General features: G+C 40.1%; 2 protein-coding genes and 1 long non-coding RNA gene across 3 annotated transcripts in view; 2 read left to right on the top strand and 1 right to left on the bottom strand.

Moving 5' to 3' along the window:
• Window positions 1-21,783, top strand: part of LOC119476144 (ribonuclease inhibitor-like) — a 159,230-nt gene that overhangs the window by 8,914 nt on the left and 128,533 nt on the right. The window lies entirely within an intron of this gene.
• LOC119476115 (protein NLRC3-like) overlaps window positions 3,201-21,783 on the top strand; it is a 119,169-nt gene continuing 100,586 nt past the window's right edge. Inside the window, exon 1 of the mRNA XM_037749329.1 lies at window positions 3,201-3,365. The gene's annotated coding sequence lies outside the window, so the exon portion shown is untranslated. The remainder of the gene's footprint in view (window positions 3,366-21,783) is intronic.
• LOC119476171 lies at window positions 12,015-21,582 on the bottom strand. Its single transcript, XR_005203958.1, has 3 exons — window positions 21,331-21,582; window positions 17,167-17,169; window positions 12,015-12,027 (listed from the first exon to the last, which is right to left on the bottom strand). It is a non-coding gene; the product is annotated as an uncharacterized LOC119476171 (long non-coding RNA).

The following is a 21,783-nucleotide window of genomic DNA, read 5'->3' as shown; positions in this document are numbered from 1 at the left end:
GGGAGTTTTGTGAAGTCATAGTCGCATCTAAGAAGGAAGCCGATGCCTCCTAGTTTAGTAAAAATTTCACTGGGCATATGAAACCAAAACCTTTTTTCATGTTTTAGAAATGATCTTAATAGTCTCATTAATGTATTCAATATCAATAGCCTTAAGTCCACCTTCCTCATATTCTTTAACCATAGTGCCTTTCTTAATATAGTGTGTTTTCCTTTTCCAGATATAACTGAAATTAGCTTGGTTTATGGCTTTTATTGCATTTTTGGGAAGTGATAAGGAGTAAGCTGGGTAGATGAATCGGGAAATGCACTCCATTTCTGTAAGAAGAATTCGGCCGATGATAGAGATGTCTCTTTGAGACCAGGAATTTAGATGAGATTTACATAATTTAAATATTACTTATATTACAGCAAGAACATAATCAGATGTATTGTTAGAAGGTGGCTGCAGTAGAAGAAGAAAGTTTAAGTTAAATGACTGTGAAGTCAGACTAAATCGATTCATAATGCTGTCAGCGAAGCATTCAGACTGAAATAAAACGACAATCACGTCTTTTATCAGTTTTATTTCAGTCAAATATTGACCCTCAGATACTGAGGTGAAAGTCTTAAAGTCACAGTCTGATCATCTGCTGTTCACTTCATACTCTAATACACAGTCAGAGTACTAATACTACAGTGCAGAAATACTACAAGTCCTGCTTTCCAGTAAAAGTACAGAAGTATTAGCATCAAAATCAACCTAAAGTATGAAAAGTTCTGGCCCTCATTATGCAGATGTCAGAGTGATGTTCTTTATAGACCTTTCAACCAGAGTTACAGACGGCTCTACTGTAAAAACAAAGAATAAAAGTCAATAATAATCCAGAAACAAAAATATATATAAAATAAGATAAAATCATTTAAACAATTCTAGCAAATACCCTCAGTTAAGAAATAAGATAAGATAAGAAACTACTTTATTTATCCTGATACAATGATCGTTTTTAGCTTGTGGGAATAATTATAAACAATAATAATAACAATAATAATAAAAAATAACAAGTAGTAATTATACTACTACTACTACTATTAATAATAATAATAATAATAATAATAATAATAAACAATAAAATATAATAAATTAATTAAATTTAAAAGTGGTAAAGTTCTAGACTTTAGGGACTCCGCACAACACAAAGTGTGAAAGTGCAAATTAAATAAAATAAGTACAAAAAATATAATCAATAAAATAATAATAATAATAATAATAATAATAATAATAATAATAATAATAATAATAATAATAATAAATTAATAAAAATCAGATAAAGCTAAATATAAATAATAAAATATAAATAATAAAATATAAACAATAAAATAAAGATAAGAAATGATGAGATCTACTGTTAACCCTAACCCTAAACAGCTGTAGTTAGACACAATCATTATAATTAAAATCATAATCACACTGCCCTCCTGTGGACAAAGAGCATAACTACATCAACCCTCGACTTGCGGGCTCTAGACGCGACCCTGGTCTTGCAGGGCTGTGAAGGACTCGACCCTCGACAGCACTGGGTTCTTGATGGACACAACCCTGGTCTTGCGGGGCTCTGGACGGATACAACCCTTGAACACATGGTGCTATTATATGTACGGGAAACGTGAATGTGTATAGGGAATATGAATGCAACCGTATGTATGTCTAAGTGCTATGTGGATCAGCTACCTCTGGTGTACGAATACAGTGAGACATACTGGTTGGGGATGTGCAGATGTGTATGGGGGACAAGAAGGTAACATGGTTTGTCTAAGGGCTACGTGGATCAGTTCTCTGGTGTGTGAAAATAGTGAGACATACCTTGTTGAGATTGTGCAGTTATGTAAGGGGTACATGGAAATTGTCCACTGTTGAAATAGTTTTGTTGTTATGCTGGCAGGTTGATATGAGTGTGTCCACATGGGTTTATCGCACTTACCCTGTGCCTGGGGACGTTTCTTTTTGGAGGAGGGGAGGTATGTAACCTTTATTATGGAGAGGACTGTTTGTGAAACACCTCAGGTTGGACTTCCTTCCTGTTAGCAAATACAAGGGAGTGCTGAGCTTTTATTGTGAAGGGAAAGAGGAAGTGTAATGTGTATAATGTGATGCTGCTGTGACTAGAAGGGGAGTCTGAAGATGGGAACGAGTAAAGACGCCAGCAAGTTCAAGCCTCCGTCTCATCGTGTCCTTATTTCACATAATCAATAAGTATAAACGCACATTAAAGACCGCTCGGTTACACTTCATTATAAGTTTCAATCAAACATTAAGATAGAAGTGGAAAACACTGTTCACAAAACATCATAGACATGACCACTGACTATTTGGCAGACGTTTTTATTTAGATGGATTTTTGTTGTTAGTTTTTTCTTCTTCCTGTTCCTGTACAGTATATGGTCCTACCCCTTCTCCATAACTCCAACAATTAACTCCTATTTATCATATATTCCTGTTTATTTCTATTCCAACCTTGGTAATGAAGTGATCTTCTTCCACGTTAGGTCAGATGATCTTTATGATCTGTTGATAGAGTGTTCCAGCAGCAGTATCTCTCTTTCACACACCGCAGGTGAAGCAGTCTGTCACTGAAACACCTGTTTAATAACGCACGGGGAGAAGCTGCGCCTTTTGTAGTCCATCTTCACAACATTGTAGTTCCACCACAGCAGACTGACGTCACTAACATCCACCGCCGTCGCATCATAATGACGGAGTTTACAGTGAAAGAGCAGTCTGATTCTCCTAACACCTCTGTTGTCTTTTCCTAACTCCTTCTGAAGTCTCCTTCTCATCTCTCCTTGACCTCATGACGTTTTCCACTGAGGTCAAGGAGAAGTGGTTAGGAGAAGTGGTTAGGAGAAGTGGTTAGGAGAAGTGTTAGGACGTCATTATGTGACTATTCGAACGCAGCCCCGAACACACAGGGTCTTTCCCATTTGTGCTTTTATACGGCTTGACTCCTCTCCTAGTGGATGTTTATTACCGACAGACACGCCCCCTTATTGGATATCAGTTATTGATTGGACGCTGCTGATCGGTTTGATCTGATACATCAACATCACTGAGTTTCATACCGGAGTGAAGACAGATCACAGATTAACAGATTTATATTTTAGTTGTCTTCTGATTCACCATCTAGTTATAATCTGTGTTAACTGTAGGAGTGAACAGCAGACGGAGCATGTTGATGGTGAAGTGATCCAGCAGCAGGAGGACCTGCAGGAGCTCTGCTGACCCCATGAAAGTGAAAGTAAAGTAACTGCGCAGTTCAGTTAGTCCAGAATCCATTTTGAGAAAACGAGGCAGAGAGGTGAAGACTGAAGACTGAAGACTGAAGCAGGGTGAGTGTTAATCCAACATTTTATTATGTTACTGTTAAAGTGTCTGAGTCAGTTTCCTCCCTGTGGACTGTAGAGGAGAGAAATGTTAGAATGAACTCAACAGTTTGATTCATCTGTGAACACAAAGTCATGACTGGCTGAATAATCCTCATTAAAGCTGCTGTAAGCCAAGAAAACAAGCAGAGAGGTAAAGAGAAGTGACCAGGTGGAGCGCTGGCTGCTTCATTATACTGTATACTGTGTGTGTGTGTGTGTGTGTGTGTGTGTGTGTGTGTGTGTGTGCGCGCGTGAGAGAGAGAGAGACGCAAGGAAACCATGCGAGGAGAGAGGAAACGAGGGTTGCGTTGGAATAGTCAAATAATGACGTCCTAACGTCTTCTCCTAACCACTTCTCCTAACCACTTCTCCTAACCACTTCTCCTTGACCTCAGTGGAAAACGTCATGAGGTCAAGGAGAGATGAGAAGGAGACTTCAGAAGGAGTTAGGAAAAGACAACCTCTGACTGCTCCTTCACTAGACTCCGTCATTATGATGCGACCACGGTGGATGTTAGTGACGTCAGTCTGCTGTGGTGAAACTACAATGTTGTGAAGATGGACTACAAAAGGCGCAGCTTCTCCCCGTGCGTTATTAAACAGGTGTTTCAGTGACAGACTGCTTCACCTGCGGTGTGTGAAAGAGAGATACTGCTGCTGGAACACTCTATCAACAGATCCTAAAGATCATCTGACCTAACGAGGACAAACATCACCTCATTACCAAGAAACAGGACTAGATGATCCATATAGAGTTCACTGGTGGAGTTCTGGAGAAGAGGTAGGATCACATACTGGAAGTGGAGGCTGGACTTCTTCACACTTCTTTTTGAAATATTCATCATATTTATTAATATTGATTATTAGTTCATTGATTGTTTACTGTTCATTTGATTAGTTATTCTTGTTTTGTGTTTTACTGAGGTATTTGTTACATGTTCAAAATAAATCATTCATTAAATAGAAAGTCACCGTCCACTCAGATTAAACATGAATCACAGTTAGTGGATGAAAATAATATGCAAGATCAGCATCTAGTTTATTATTATGAACGCTGCGTCGCTTTAAATGCTGCAGCCGCAAGGCATTGTGGGATGTTATTGTCTCCTGTCCTTTGGTAAAGGATGCTCCAGTGTGTCCTCTGCTAAAGGAGATAATAAAGGAAGCATTGAAGCTCCTTTCCTTTGGTAAAGGATGCTCCAGTGTGTCCTAAAGGAGATAATAAAGGAAGCATTGAAGCTCCTTTCCTTTGGTAAAGGATGCTCCAGTGTGTCCTCTGCTAAAGGAGATAATAAAGGAAGCATTGAAGCTCCTTTCCTTTGGTAAAGGATGCTCCAGTGTGTCCTAAAGGAGATAGTAAAGGAAGCATTGAAGCTCCTTTCCTTTGGTAAAGGATGCTCCAGTGTGTCCTCTGCTAAAGGAGATAGTAAAGGAAGCATTGAAGCTCCTTTCCTTTGGTAAAGGATGCTCCAGTGTGTCCTAAAGGAGATAGTAAAGGAAGCATTGAAGCTCCTTTCCTTTGGTAAAGGATGCTCCAGTGTGTCCTCTGCTAAAGGAGATAGTAAAGGAAGCATTGAAGCTCCTTTCCTTTGGTAAAGGATGCTCCAGTGTGTCCTCTGCTAAAGGAGATAATAAAGGAAGCATTGAAGCTCCTTTCCTTTGGTAAAGGATGCTCCAGTGTGTCCTCTGCTAAAGGAGATAGTAAAGGAAGCATTGAAGCTCCTTTCCTTTGGTTAAGGATGCTCCAGTGTGTCCTCTGCTAAAGGAGATAGTAAAGGAAGCATTGAAGCTCCTTTCCTTTGGTTAAGGATGCTCCAGTGTGTCCTCTGCTAAAGGAGATAATAAAGGAAGCATTGAAGCTCCTTTCCTTTGGTAAAGGATGCTCCAGTGTGTCCTCTGCTAAAGGAGATAGTAAAGGAAGCATTGAAGCTCCTTTCCTTTGGTAAAGGATGCTCCAGTGTGTCCTCTGCTAAAGGAGATAATAAAGGAAGCATTGAAGCTCCTTTCCTTTGGTAAAGGATGCTCCAGTGTGTCCTCTGCTAAAGGAGATAGTAAAGGAAGCATTGAAGCTCCTTTCCTTTGGTAAAGGATGCTCCAGTGTGTCCTAAAGGAGATAATAAAGGAAGCATTGAAGCTCCTTTCCTTTGGTAAAGGATGCTCCAGTGTGTCCTAAAGGAGATAGTAAAGGAAGCATTGAAGCTCCTTTCCTTTGGTAAAGGATGCTCCAGTGTGTCCTAAAGGAGATAGTAAAGGAAGCATTGAAGCTCCTTTCCTTAACATTAGGTGAATTTGAACGGCTCTTATCACGGCTGCTTCTGAGGTACTTCCGGGTCGTTTCACTCAGTTAGGAACCTTCCTGAGCAAAACGGACTATTGGAACGCAACCGAGGAAATACGATTTAAGAGCCATGAGACGTCGTTTCCTCTGAAGCGTCACGTGAAGCGACGTCCGTTTCTGATGACAGCAGCAGCTGATCACATCTGGATCACATCTGGATCAGCTGTCAGTCAGCTCTAACAGCTGTTTATGTCTGAACTGATCTAATACTAATAAAGACAAGTGCTCTTTATATTATTGATTCATTATTAGCGTCTGTAGTTATTGATATTCTGATTGTGAGCTCATTATTCCATAACTCAGAATATGACTATGGTGTCTTTTGAACACTGGACATTATTTATTGTGCTAAAGGGAAAATGTAAATGATGTAACTCATATCAAACCAGACGTTCAGGAATCATCAGCCTCATGTGACTGAATGAGGATAAATGATGTAAAAGGTGTTTGTTGCTGACAGACAGACTCTCCTTCTCTCTCTGACTTTAATAGAATCATTAATAAAAGTTAACGGGGGAAATAACAGATCATGAAAAGACACATCATTCTAATAAATGAAAGTTATTTAAAGTCCGTTCATCAGGTTTTATAAAGATCTCTCAGTGACTGAAGGTGTGTGAGGAGCGAGGAGAGAGGAAATGAAAATGAAGAGCTTTGGGATGCAGCCATAGAGAGGGTGTGTGTTACTTCCTGTTCTCTTGTACTAACTTGTTTCCTCTTCATGTTCACAGTCAGTGTTCCTGTTTGACCTCTCAGACTGACTTCAGATCAGAAGATGGGTGACTGTGTGGAGGAAGAGGAGGACAGACTAAAGTCTCTAGTCTCTGGCCGTCAGTCTATGAAGAGTGATCGGTCTAAAGGTGATCCTCCAGTCTTCAGTGATGAACCTGGACCCTCAGAGTCAAAGTAAGAGAGCTTCTACTAACTCATCTATACCACTCATTTCATCTTTCCTCTGACAATACCATGTTTTCTGTTGACTTCAAAATTCTACACTAATGTATTTGCCAACTACAATTTAACAGACTTCATCAACTCTTCCTCTTAAAGGGAGTGTTAGTAAGAATCATAATGTCTTGTTAACAGCTTCACCTGTGTCCGTTAAGTCAACTAAAGTCAGCGTCCTGTTGCTGGCGCTTGTGCTCGCTCTACATAGACATGAAGGAGCATCGCTCAACACAGTGAGGAGACACACGTCAGCTAAAAGCACAATATCACTCTATATTTCAGCTGCTTGGCAGTAATGTTAGCTGACCAGACCAAGGTCTCTCCATGAATCAATGCTGATCCTAGTGTTGGCTTTTCCTGCCTCAGCCTCCCGACCGCGGCCGGAGGGAACGGGGGAGACGCCGGAGTTTTGGTGGGAGACGATAACGTTTCTCTCTGCGGAGCCCCGTCACTTCACAAGACACGGGAAACCTCTGTTGGTCTGGAGGAGCTGCAGCAGTTATTTCTGCACAAACGTCCACTGAACATTCACTAGATATTCTCAGAGCTAAACTAACTCTTCTGCAGTGTGGAGTGAGCAGCATGCACGTGAGAGGTGGAGAGCGAGAGAGAGAAGGAGCGTGGTGTGTGAGTGAAGGCAGGCAGAGGAGACGCGAGCGAGCATGTGTCCCGACCTGGTACATTTATACGCTTCAAAAGTTACAAACAGTCCCTTTAATATCTGTGACAGCTGTCAGTCAGCTAGAAGAGATGTAATCTAACAGAACGGCTACAAACTGTTAAACCTCCTTATTGTTGACAGTAGCAGTAGTTTTACCTTAATGACCTAAAAGAGAATTTATCAAGGATTCATGTGATGTGAATAAAATCATGTTGGTGTTTGCAGAGTTCAGTCCAGACGGAGAGCAGAGTCTCCAGTACCCAGCTGTCTGTCTATGAAGAGTGACTGGTCCATGCCCACACCTCCAGACTTCAGTAATGAACCTGGACCCTCAGAGTCAAAGTAAGAGACTGTTTCTACTGTAAGCTGACCTGGTGGACGATGATGCATTGAGGATGAAGACTAAATGTTCTGCTAACAGATTTATATTCTGATGCTGAACTATTAGTGCAGATACTGTTTCAACCTCAGATGGATCTTAGTCTGGGTTTTAGAGCCACAAACTACTGATTGTATTTCTGTAACAAAACACCTGAGAACCTCCATTTCACAATTTATCATCAATTTAAATCATGATTTCATTCAGATCCACTGCAACAGGAAATAAACGGGGACACATCTGGAATGTTTACGTTCACAACTGTGAAATGGTCTAAAGATCTGTGAAGAATGAGCTTCAAATGTGTAATTCAGTTCCTCATATTGGTCCTCTGAATATGTTGTTGGTTTGACTCCTCCTAGAATCAGCTGTTAGGACCTACTGGGTGTCATCTTGAATCAGTGCACATCAGAACTGTGCAACATGTGGTGAAAAAGCATGTGCAAAGCATCTCCCCTTTAAGAGCTGGTTTAAAGGCTAAAGCCTGGTCTAGCATTCTGCTAAATACATCACTTTAACCGTCACATAGTGCATACTACTGAGGAACGCAGTATGCACTATGTACTGTATACTGCGTACTGCGTTCATCAGGAGTTAAATAAGGAACATCAGGACACCAGTGTTACATGCTGTGTGTCTTAGACTGATGCTCTACCTCAATATCTAGACCACTTCTAACCTCAGTTCAATCACCTCAGTGGTGATATGAATGGAGTATAGCATTTCAACTCTCTCCGTTCCAGTGGACAGCACTTGTATAAACTATAACTACTGGAAGACTAAAGAAGTCAGAGAGGTCTGACACCGTTTCCCTTTCTTAGAAGTGTTTATTGTTAACACATAAAATAGATTCAGAAAGTGACAGCGTGTTTATTTATATTGCAAATGTTGTTGAGATTCTATCCTCCATTCATATCACCACCGACAGGAAGTCACTGTTTACCGTGATGAAGCTGCCACCTGGTGGTTTCCTGGAGCGTCCTCTCAATATCAGCGTACATGAGCAAGTTGCAGTTTGTTTATATAGTTATATAGTTTATATAGTTATTTAGCCTCCAAAATAATATTCATGTTTTAAAAATGTCCGTTGTTCCTCTTTAATGAACAAACTTCAGCCAGATCACTAAATGTTCAATAAGACAGTCAGACAGGAAAAGCAGCTAATTCTTGTTTATTAAAGCAGGAGAGTTCAAATAAAGGAACATCTTCATCACAGACTGAATGCTGAATTCACTACCAACACTTTAACTCTTCTCTGTGACCATCTGAGCTTCAGTGTCGGACAAGTCTGGATATTCTTCACCAACAATCAACAAATGATTTTAGTAATAAAGTAATGTCTCCACAGAGAGAAGAAGAGGAGTCATGCTTCTGTGGAGGAGCCGATGTCCAGATCCAGAACAAGACCTGGACCTCAGACAGCCAGTCAGACCAGAACAAGACCTGGACCTCAGACAGCCAGTCAGACCAGCACTGTCCAAAGTAAGACTGTAGATCGTCTGCTGATGTCTTCATGTCTGGAAACTTGTTGTTTTAATTCAATGACTATTGTTGTAACAACTGTTTCAGATCTGCTCCACCAGACATATCTGCTCTGCATCACTTCCTTTCTGAATCTGAACCCAACAGAAATCATTTTATATTTGTATGTTTTGTTTTTATGATAGCACTCCGTCTTTGCATCAACCAATCAGAATGATGTTTGTTCTCCATCTGCATAGATGAAGATGTAGAACTATTAATCTCTGTAAAGCAACAACATCACTGTTCTATCCCAGACAGACAGACACACTGATGAAAGGGGAGTTATCTTCTTGTCATTGTCGTATAACAATACATGCTCATGGAGGATCTCTTGTTGGGTCTCTAAATGATAGAGTACAGTCTAAACCTGCTCTATATGAAAAGCATCTTAAGATAACTTCTGTTATGATTTGACGCTATATGAACATAAATTGAACTGAACTGAACTGAACAGGAGCCACAGACTTTGAACAACATTATCTTTCCTGCTACAGTCTCCTTCTCTGACTTACAAACACACGTCTGGTCCTGCAGAGCGACACGTTGAAACACTATTAAAAATATATATAAAAATCACGTTGACGTTAGTTTAGACTTCAAGAAGGGATGATGACTTTATAACCTTTACTTCTTTATATGTTCTTATATTGATTATTTTCATATTGGCATTAGAAATAATGAGTTTCTGTGTTTTGTCTTAAACTTTGTTTCTCTGTTTCAGCAGATAGAGGTCTGCAGGAGGTTGTAGATGAACATAAGATCAGTCTGAATAGAGGTCTGCAGGAGGTTGTAGATGAACATAAGATCAGTCTGAAGAAGAGATGTGAACGTGTGACTGAAGGAACTGAAGGAACTGATGAAACAGGAAGTGGAACCCTCCTCAACAGGATCTACACTGAGCTCTACATCACAGAGGGACAGAGTGAAGAGGTTAATACCCAACATGAGGTGAGGCAGCTTGAGACAGCTTCCAAGAAGAAGACCCTCCATGACGCTCCAATCAAGTGCCAGGACATCTTTAAAGCCTTACCTGACCAACAGGGACACATCAGAGTCGTTCTGACGAACGGCGTCGCTGGCGTTGGAAAAACCTTCTCAGTGCAGAAGTTCACTCTGGACTGGGCAGAGGGCTTGGAGAACCAAGATGTCAGTCTGGTGGTTCTGCTTTCGTTCAGGGAGCTGAACTTGATCAGAGATGAGCAGTACAGTCTTCTCAAGCTGCTCCATGTTTTCCATCCAACGTTACAGAAGGTCACAGCAGAGAAGCTCGCTATCTGTAAAGTTCTGTTCATCTTTGACGGCCTGGATGAAAGCAGACTTTCACTGGATTTCAAGAACAACGAGGTTGTGTCTGATGTCACCCAGAAGTCATCAGTCAACGTGCTGTTGACAAACCTCATCCAGGGGAATCTGCTTCCCTCAGCTCTCGTCTGGATAACTTCCCGACCTGCAGCAGCCAATCAGATCCCTCCTGCATGTGTTGACAGGGTAACAGAAGTACGAGGCTTCACTGACGCCCAGAAGGAGGAGTACTTCAGGAGGAGAGTCAGTGATGAAGAGCTGTCCAGCAGAATCATCTCACACATCAAGACATCCAGGAGCCTCCACATCATGTGTCTAATCCCAGTCTTCTGCTGGATCACTGCTACAGTTCTGGACCACATGTTGACTACAGACCAGAGAGGAGAGCTGCCCAAGACCCTGACTGACATGTACTCACACTTCCTGTTGGTTCAGACAAAGAGGAAGAAGCAGAAGTACTGGTGAGGGACGTGAGACGAGTCCACAGGAGCTGACGGAGGCTGACAGGGAAGTTCTTCTGAAGCTGGGGAGGCTGGCGTTTGAACATCTGGAGAAAGGAAACATCATGTTCTACCAAGAAGACCTGGAGCGGTGTGGTCTGGATGTCACAGAGGCCTCGGTGTACTCAGGAGTTTGTACAGAGATCTTCAAAAGAGAGTGTGTGATCTTCCAGAAAACCGTCTACTGCTTTGTTCACCTGAGCATTCAGGAGTTTCTGGCTGCAGTCTACATGTTCCACTGTTATACAGACAGGAACACACAGGTACTGAAGGACTTCCTGGGAAAAGACTATGATCATTCAACCCTGGATGACTTCCTGAAGAGAGCCATGGAGAAATCCCTTGAAAGTAAAAATGGCCACCTGGACCTGTTTGTTCGCTTCCTTCAGGGCCTCTCTCTGGAGTCCAACCAGAGACTCTTAGGAGGTCTGCTGGGTCAGACAGACAACAGTCCAGGAAGCATCCAGAGAATCATCAACAACCTGAAGGAGATGAACAGAGATAAAGTCTCTCCTGACAGAAGCATCAACATCTTCCACTGTCTGACGGAGATGAACGACCACTCGGTACATGAGGAGATCCAAGAGTTCCTGAAGTCAGAGAACAGATCAAAGAAGGAACTCTCTGTGATCCACTGCTCAGCTCTGGCCTACATGCTGCAGATGTCAGAGGAGGTTCTGGATGAGTTTGACCTGAAGAAGTACAAGACATCAACAGGAGGGACGACTGAGACTGATTCCAGCTGTGAGGAACTGCAGAAAAGCTGTGTAAGTCCAGATGTGATTAACTTTATAGATCAGTGTAGATTAGTAGTTTAGTTCTTCAAATATACACACTATAAATTATTCTTAAAATATAATATTCTTATAAGTGTTCCACGTGTTTATTACATAAATATGTCAGTTGTATTTTGTCACAGATGTTCTTGAGCTGTTTCAAATGTTGAGTTCAAAATGTTTCAGTACTTTGTGTTTCTAGCTGTCAAGTTAATGAACACTTATTCTATTTATTTATAATAATTGTTACATTTTACAGTTTTTTCTGATTTATGTTTTTGGGTGATGGAGACGACATGTGAACCTGGTAAAACAAATGAAAAGAACAAAAGATCAGCTGTCTGGTGGAGCGCTGGGTCTAACCGGTGTAACGGCAGCAACAGAACGTTTGCTGATCCGGCGGGGAGTCGGGGCGGTCCTGGGATCAGAGCCCTGGTGCTGGGGTTTGCTTTCAATAGGCCTTGCACCACATTACACCTTACCTCGTGTGTTTTTGGGCTCATCTCTTTTGTTGGCTTCAAATCCAAACATTTGCCATGTTGCCACAGTTTTAGTTTTCTTTGAGACCAGCTCTGCCATGTCTCGTCTCGTCACCCCAAAAAACACATGAACTTCCTAGTAAACAAACCTCTTCTTGTTTATAAACCAACATAACATCATAATATTACGTTAATCACGTTGTCATATTGCAAATACAGGCTGGATTTAGCACTGTGACTCTGTCAGCACAGGTTGTTGATGTCTGCTACTTTTTAGTTTGCCTGAACGTGTCATAATGACAAATGTCGGTTCCGCCGGTTAGCATAAAATCAAACCGGTTTAAGCTTGTACACCGGACCGGACCAGACCGGCAAAACCGAAAACGACCCAATTCTAGCATTAGCCACCGTAAACTACTGGTCATACAAGACAAAGACTGTCGTTGTAAAACCCCTGAGTGTGTTGAATCGAGCAATGGTGCATTTCATTGCTCATGAAGTCAAGTTGTGTTCCATCATCTTGTTTTTAAGTCTTTCCTTTTATTCTGTTACTCACAGAAGGAAACTCAGGTGTTTCTCTCTCTTGTTGCTGTAGAGAAGAGTAGTAACAGGAAATACACAGCTTCCACCAATAACAGCGGTCTGATGAATATATAACAGCAGAATGGTAGAATTCAGACTTTTTAAGAGATCTTATACACACCAAAGATCAATGTTGTGTTTTTAATGCTGAAACACTGATAACATCTTTCTGATGACATTATGCTGAAAATAATGAAACCTTATTGGTTCTTTAATTGTGTTTGTGAGATGAAAACGTTTGATACTCAGATAAGAGTGTTAGTGACAAAAACGCCATGCAGTCATCAAAATATCTAATTATATGAATGTTTAATTATGAACAGGTCTAATATTATTATGCGATTTGTTTCATTTATCTACCGTTTGGCAGCAGTCACTGAATTTTCCCATTTATGGACGTGAACCTGACAGCAGCAGGTAGCTAGCAAAGAGAGGTCAACTTTCTCATCTGTATTATTATTACTTATTCACTGAGTTTTAAAAATGCTTTTCTAATCAAGAAGGCCTCATGCTAACTTTGTGGAGACAGACCTGGGATCAGATCACACTGACAGACTGGACATTAGGGAAGCCTCAATGTAACTACATGTTCTCTCTCTTCATCTGCAAGATTAAAGAAAAACAAAGATTAAAAGTCTGCAGGTTTGAGAGAGAGTGATGAGAATTATTGTTTCATGTCAAACAGTGAGATAAGATTAGCTGAACCACTGATGTGAGGAGGAAATGTTAATCAAAGAAGTATATATCAAACTGTTTAGTCATCAAATGCATGAAGTAAATATAAACTGTCCTCTTTAATAATAACATATTTTGTAATCTTTGTGTCATCACAGACTTTCTGGCTGTTGGATCTCAGATACTGACTGTAAAGTTGTGGCCTCAGCTCTGAAGTCCAACCCCTCCCATCTGAGAGAGCTGGACCTGAGTAGAAACTTCAACATGCAGGATTCAGGAGTGAAGCTGCTGTCTGCCGGACTGGAGAGTCCAAACTGTAGACTGGAGACTCTGAGGTCAGTTCACTGACTGTAGCTTATGTAGTTTGTACACACACTCTCTCTGCACTGGCTCTGCTCCAGATGGCTCTAGAGAGGGACATTCACGTTTTCACGTCGGTCTCCGTACTGTAGCTCTCCAACACGCTTGGCACACAGGAGAGGCTTCAGTTGGTTGTAATCTCCTCACCTCACCACTAGATTCTGCCATGTCCTACACACTGGACCTTTAACCACAGACCTTATTTCAGGCATCTAACTAAAACCCATTAAAAAACCCCATTGACCTCCAGACGAGGGAACAGGAAGTGCTAACATGCTAACTCATTTCTGGGTTTTAGGACTCATTCCTGTAGCTCTCTATTTGAACATGTCTAAAGGTGCAGCACTCTTCAACAAACACGTATTGCACCAACTTAAAGGCACATAAGTGATGATTATGAACGACACCATCTAATCAGAGGTTTCTATGGTTCTAAGTTATTCCCACGTTCTTTTTGACAGCAGATCTAACTGTGCTCTGTTTTCATGTCAGCATTGTCTAATTATTTGAAGCAAAAACCAAATAAATATTCTGCATCAGAAACATCTTTGCAGGTTCATATTTTTTTCAATCTATCTGAATACAATACTCACATGTTCATATGTACATTCAAAGAGTTATTGATGTCTGTCATCATTCCTTCTGTCTGTGAAGCAATCCCTGTATAACCTGAGTGTTACGAGATGAGGACTAAATCCACAGTCTTGTTGTGTGTAAAATGACCTGTAACGTTGATCTTAAACTAATCGGAGGCTTCAGCAGTCTGAGTTAGATGTATTAGGGCTGGGTGACCTGGACAAAATCAAATATCACAATATGTTTTTGTGTAAATGACCAATAATAGAACAGCTAGAACAGTCTGGTAAGTTCAGAAAATGACATCACTTTACTGTAATTTAGCCTTTAAAACCAGGAAGAGACAATACTTATGCCATATCACGATATTACTAGGGCTGTCAATCCATTATAATATTTAATTGCACATTTTTTATCTGTCCAAATTGAACCTTAAAGGGAGATTTGTCAAGTATTTAATCCTCTTATCAACATGGGAGTGGACAAATATGCTGCTTTATGTAAATGTATGTATATATTTATTATTGTAAATCAATGAACAACACAAATCAATGACAGATATTGATCAGAAACACTCACAGGTATTGCATTTAGCATAAAACAATATGCTCCAATCATAACATGGCAAACTGCAGCCCAACAGGCAACAACAGCTGTCAGTGTGTCAGTGTGCTGACTTGACTATGACTTGCGCCAAACTGCATGTGATTATCATAAAGTGGGCATGTCTGTAAAGGGGAGACTCGTGGGTACCCATAGAACCCATTTCCTTTCACTGATCTGAAGGTCAGAGGTCAAGGGACCCCTTTGAACATGGTCATGACAGTTTTTCCTCTCCAACATTTAGTGTAAGTTTGGAGCGTTATTTAACCTCCTTCATGACCAGCTAGTCTGACATGGTTGGTACCGATGGATTCATCAGGTTTATAGTTTACTATGATACCAGCAGTAGTAGTAGTAGTAGTAGTACTAGTACTACTAGTAGTAGTAGTAGTAGTAGTAGTAGTAGTAGTAGTAGTAGTAGTAGTATGACCTGGTTGGTACCGATGGATTCATCAGGTTCTCTAGTTTCAGATGATACCAGTATCTTCACTCTAGCTTTAAAACTGAGTCGCTACAACCTCCGGAAGATCGATTGCGTTAATGCGTTAAAGAAAATGTTTGCGTTAAAACGATTAACTTTGACAACCCTAGATATTAGGATATCCTAAATCTAAGACGATATCTCGTCTCATATCACGATATTGATATAATATGGATATATTGCCCAGCCTTAGTATGTATCCAGTCAGTATGTTGTGTTTGACAGTTTCCTTGTTGAGCTGCAGGAGGATTAGTAACTCAAAGAGGGAATTTGGTACTAAACAGTCTGTAACTTTGATTTGTCGGACTCAGACTGCTGAATCTTCATATTAGTTTCAGTTGAACTTCTGAAGTCATTTCTTACAGTGTAGTTGTGTTATGAAGGGACCACTTCACAGGAGGAATGATTACTGCCACCAATAACTCTTTTAATGTACATATGACATGTGGCTGTTGTTTACAGACACACTTGAACAAATGTGGATCTTTCCTGTAAATGACATAAACCTGCTAAGCTCCCAGATACAGTGAGAAGAAGGCCATGTAATAAATGAAGTAATGAAGTCCAACAAGTCTGATTTGATATTGATCCTCTAATTCCAGACTTGACTGAGATCAGCAACTTGTTATTGATGTGTGTTGACATGAGCGGCTGTATGAATGTTGTGGTGACATCTGGATGATGTCTGTAGAAGGCTGACATTATGATGATCCACAATAACACAATGACAAAGTCAATCTACTCATTTTAGGGAAAGGATCATTGATAAGAACATAGTAATGTTGAGCTACACATTTAAAACCTTCATATATCACAACTCCTGACTTTCATAATGTTTCTTTTTTCCAAGAAATGATAATAAAAATAGATCAATATGAAGAATAAATAAATAATCTCTATTTCAGCTATCAAACAATAATAAATCTGTTCAGTATTTGTTTTTTTTCTATAAATGTTATGAAGCTTTATGATGCCTTTACTGACTGAAGAGTTTAAACTGAAGATGCTTTGATTTTATGACTCTACTATTCCTAAAATATATATATTGTAGATGTCTTATCTTAAATATCTTTTGTTCACATTTCCCCAAATCCATCCTGACATATTTGACATCTTTAGAGACTTTGAGATCTTGAGTTGAATCTTGAATCAGTTTCTGTGGTTCTTATTTGTGTTTGGCTGCTCAACATGAGTTTGTTTAGATGGATCCACTGGTGGAGCTGTCAGAGTTTAAGAGGTGAAGTCACTACGTCTTTATTGAAGTAGCAGCACGTTGTCATTAATATTAATGAGAGCTCTGTTTCACTGTTTGTATTTGACAGTTTTTAACCTGCATCCTGTTGGCTTCAGGTGTTTGGAGTTTACATTTTTTATACTTCTACGTTCTAAACCTTCTTCAGCTCTGAACACATTATTAAACATTGAATGATTTCAAGCTGGAACGTTGTCTTCTAAACTTACATCATTTATTCTTTATTCAGATTGAGTGAATGCAGTTTGTCAGAGATCAGCTGTGCTTCTCTGGCCTCAGCTCTGAAGTCCAACCCCTCCCATCTGAGAGAGCTGAAGCTGAGTAACAACGACCTGAAGGATTCAGGAGTGAAGCAGCTGTGTGGTTTTCTGGAGAGTCCACACTGTAGACTGGAGACTCTGAGGTCAGACACCATTTTTTACTTGTGTACTGAGATTAATATGATGTGAAAGTTGTGGTGACACTAAACTGCAGACATCAGGCTGATATTATACTGATCCACACTGAGTATCTTAATGCTAAACTCCATTTTCTTCTTCAGTGGTTTAGTCCATTGACTATGGCTGAGCAATGTTGAGCTACAGATTTAAAACCTTCATATATCACAACTCTTGACTTCCATCATGTTTCTTTTTTCCAAGAAATTATTATAAAAATAGATCAATATGAAGAATACATAAATAATCTCTATTTCAGCTGTCAGACAATTAGAAATATGTTCAATATTTGTTTTTTTTCTATAAATGTTATGAAGCTATATGATGCCTTTACTGACTGAAGAGTTTAAACTGAAGATGCTTTGATTTTATGACTCTACTATTCCTAAAATATATATATTGTAGATGTCTTATCTTAAATATCTTTTGTTCACATTTCCACCACAAATCCATTCTGACATATTTGACATCTTTAGAAACTTTGAGATGTTGAGTTGAATCTTGAATCAGTTTCTGTAGTTTTTATTTGTGTTTGGCTGCTCAACATGAGTTTGTATAGATGGATCCACTGGTGGAGCTGTCAGAGTTTAAGAGGTGAAGTCACTACGTCTTTATTGAAGTAGCAGCATGTTGTCATTAATATTAATGAGAGCTCTGTTTCACTGTTTGTATTTGACAGTTTTTAACCTGCATCCTGTTGGCTTCAGGTGTTTGGAGTTTACATTTTTTATACTTCTACGTTCTAAACCTTCTTCAGCTCTGAACACATTATCAAACATTGAATGATTTCAAGCAGGAACGTTGTCTTCTAAACTTACATCATTTATTCTTTATTCAGATTGGAGGACTGCAGGTTTGTCAGAGATCAGCTGTGCTCCTCTGGCCGCAGCTCTGAAGTCCAACCCCTCCCATCTGAGAGAGCTGAAGCTGAGTAACAACAAGCTGCAGGATTCAGGAGTGAAGCAGCTGTGTGGTTATCTGGAGAGTCCACACTGTAGACTGGAGACTCTGGGGTCAGTTCACTGACTCTCTGTTACTGTTATAGATCTTATATGTTTAATTAACAATTGAACCTGATTTATGTACAAACATAACTTACATCCATAAAGTTGTTAATGTCCTTTTCTTCATATTTTCATGTTTCTTGAACTAAATTCAGTCTGCAGTCACTAAAGACTTGTGTTTCTTAAAGAAAGTGTAGAAAATGTCCACTGTTAGTTGTTAAAGTAAATGAATGTTTATCATTGTTGGTAAATGGTCACATCTGGATACAGAAGATCCTCTGAACTAATATTCAGGGTTCCTACGCAGTATGGAGAAGTATGGAATTTGATTTTAGAGAGATCAGCAGCTTGGTATTGATGTGTGTTGACATGACATGACATGACATGACATGGATTATAAAGTGATTTTTATCTTCATCATTTATTCTTTATTCAGATTGTGGCGCTGCAGGTTGTCAGAGATCAGCTGTGCTTCTCTGGCCTCAGCTCTGACGTCCAACCCCTCCCATCTGAGAGAGCTGCAGTTGAGAGGAAACAACCTGAAGGAATCAGGAGTGAAGCTGCTGTCTGATCTTGTGAAGAGTCCACACTGTAGACTGGAGACTCTGAGGTCAGTAGAGGGGCGGAGTCGGTCCATGCTGGTTTCAGCAGTATTGTTGTGATGTGTTTCCTCCGTTAAGCTGTGAGAGGAGAACGGTGACACACACAGAGAGAGAGAACAGTCAGCCAATCAGATCAGCCAGAAGCTTGATGTGATCATGTGTTAGAGTTGATGTGAAGAAGATGTAGTTGTTGTGTTCATGTCTCCAGGAAATAAAGCTGGATTACAGCTGACAGCATCACATCATGTATAGAGACAGTGGTCCTCATCCATCAAACTGTCGTACCATCAACTCTGATCAGAAAGTGTGTGTTCTCTCATTGAGAGATAGAACATCATAGAACCATGGTTACATTTAGTAACCATGTGGTCTTTATACAGACCAGATCCTCTGCTGAAGTCCAGTAATCACAGCTGACGTTTTACTGTTCAGTCTGTGTATGAACATGTGGGACCTTTAAAGAGGACCTATCAGGCTGATGTTCAGCTTCATACTTGTATTTTAGGTTTCTACTAGAACATGTTAACATGCTTTAATGTTCAAAAATCACTTTACTTTTCTTCTACCGGCTGTGCTGCAGCACCTCTTTACACCCTCTGTCTGAAACGCTCTGTTTGATCTCCTTGTCCAAAAAGACTCCATATTTAGTCGGGCTGTCAGAGTTAACACAATAATAACCTGTTAACGCAAGTTCGTTTTAACGCCACTAATACTTTAACGCATTAACGCAACTTGTGATTTTTAGGTTGTAGCAGCTCAGTTTAAAAGCTAGAGTGAAGATACTGGTATCATCTGAAACTACAGAACCTGATGAATCCATCGGTACAAACCATGTCACACTAGCTGGTCATGAAGGAGGTTAAATAACACTCCAAACTTACACTAAATGTTTGTCATGGTCATGTCCAAAGGGGTCCCTTGACCTCTGACCTCCAGATGTGTGAATGTAAATGGGTTCTATGGGTACCCACGAGTCTCCCCTTTACAGACATGCCCACTTTATGATCATCACATGCAGTTTGGGGCAAGTCATAGTCAAGTCAGCACACTGACACACTGACAGCTGTTGTTGCCTGTTGGGCTGCAGTTTGCCATGTTATGATTGGAGCATATTGTTTTATGCTAAATGCAGTACCTGTGAGGGTTTCTGGATCAATATCTGTCATTGTTTTGTGTTGTTCATTGATTTACAATAATAAATATATACATACATTTGTAAAAAGCAGCATATTTGTCCACTCCCATGTTGATAAGAGGATTAAATACTGGACAGATCTCCCTTTAAGGTTCATTTAGAACAGATAAAAAATGTGTGATTCATTTGTAATTAATCGTGAATAAATATTTTAATGGATTGACAGCCCTAGTAATATCGTGATATGGCATAAGTGTTGTCTCTTCCTGGTTTTAAAGGCTAAATTACAGTAAAGTGATGTCATTTTCTGAACTTACCAGACTGTTCTAGCTGTTCTATTGTTGGTCATTTACACAAAAATATATTGTGATATTTGATTTTGTCCAAGTCACCCAGCCCTAATACATCTAACTCAGACTGCTGAAGCCTCCGATTAGTTTAAGATCAACGTTACAGGTCATTTTACACACAACAAGACTGTGGATTTAGTCCTCATCTCGTATGCGTCCTTCCTGCATTTGGCAGTTTAAACTGTGTTAATTCTAGTCTGGATTATGTGTTTAACTTTTCTAGTATGCGTTTGTAAAGTGTGCCGCTCTGCTGACCGTAGACTGGTCCATGTCTCTGATTGGTCATGTGCTACAAACCCCGCCCCTTCTATGTGAACGCGCTCACAGCCAGACTGAGAAACCCTGGGTTGACTTACCGAGTTGATCAGAACTGTCGTAGGACCGCTTAGCGGGATCTTGGTTGAGGGGTTAGTTAAACCAGATAAGGAGAAGATACCCTGGGTGTGTTGGACTGGCTTCGTAGTACAGGCCTCTGGTCTGTGAGCTCTGAGCTCAGTGTGTTCACTCCAATACGTTAACATGAGAGCTGAAAGGAAGCTGGCTACGCTGCACAGACTGAAGTCCCTCTGCTCTTTATACTGGATGCTGACTGACAGCTGATGAAGGGAGTCTCTGTAAACACTGATTGATGACTTCTGGTGTCTTCTTCTTCTCTCATCAGATGTGGGTTGTGATCTGAAACCACCATCATCCCTGTGTGTTCCTCTGGACCTGACAGAGTATCATCAGTGTATCTGTCCTTCTGCACAGTCTCTGCAGACACACTGAGACTCCTCCACTCCTTCTGCTCCACACTCCACCACCTCCTCCACCTGGACCTGGGTTTCACTTTGTCTTTATTCATTCATATATTCTGAACCCAAAGTGCCTCTGCAGATTAGTTCTAGGCATACAGTGCATAAGAGTAAAAATAAGGGAATAGTGATAATAGTGATAATAGTGATAATAGTGATAATAGTGATAACAGTGATAATAGTGATAATAGTGATAATAGTGCTTTAGGGGTTCTCTGTAAGGTTAAGGTCATCAACTAACATTGAAAGCTTCATAGCATCTTTTTCTTCATATGTTTCAGAGATGAAAAGTAAAGACACAGCTCCTGATGGAAAACATAGAAATGTGGTCTTGATTTCAGGAATCTATTTTTATGTATAAAAAGAATGATTATGGATTATTGATTGCCAGGTCATTCATGTACGGGATCTTTCACAATTGTACCAAATATAACATTTTCCTTTGATAGATTAGAAAAAAAATACAAATTTAGTGGACAACCAAAAATGCAAATCATCCCAGAGAGCATTAGCAAAAATACATTCATAAAATAAATGTTCTGTAGTTTCAATGTGTTCATCACAGAACCAGCAGTTATTGTGATCAAAACCAAAACGGTTTCTTAAGAACTCAGCAGAGGGGGA

The sequence above is a fragment of the Sebastes umbrosus genome, chromosome 17 (genome assembly GCF_015220745.1).
Source record: "Sebastes umbrosus isolate fSebUmb1 chromosome 17, fSebUmb1.pri, whole genome shotgun sequence".
Classification (NCBI taxonomy): domain Eukaryota; kingdom Metazoa; phylum Chordata; class Actinopteri; order Perciformes; family Sebastidae; genus Sebastes; species Sebastes umbrosus.
Note: the sequence above shows the minus strand (reverse complement) of the source record. Positions and strands in the feature narration are given on the sequence as shown.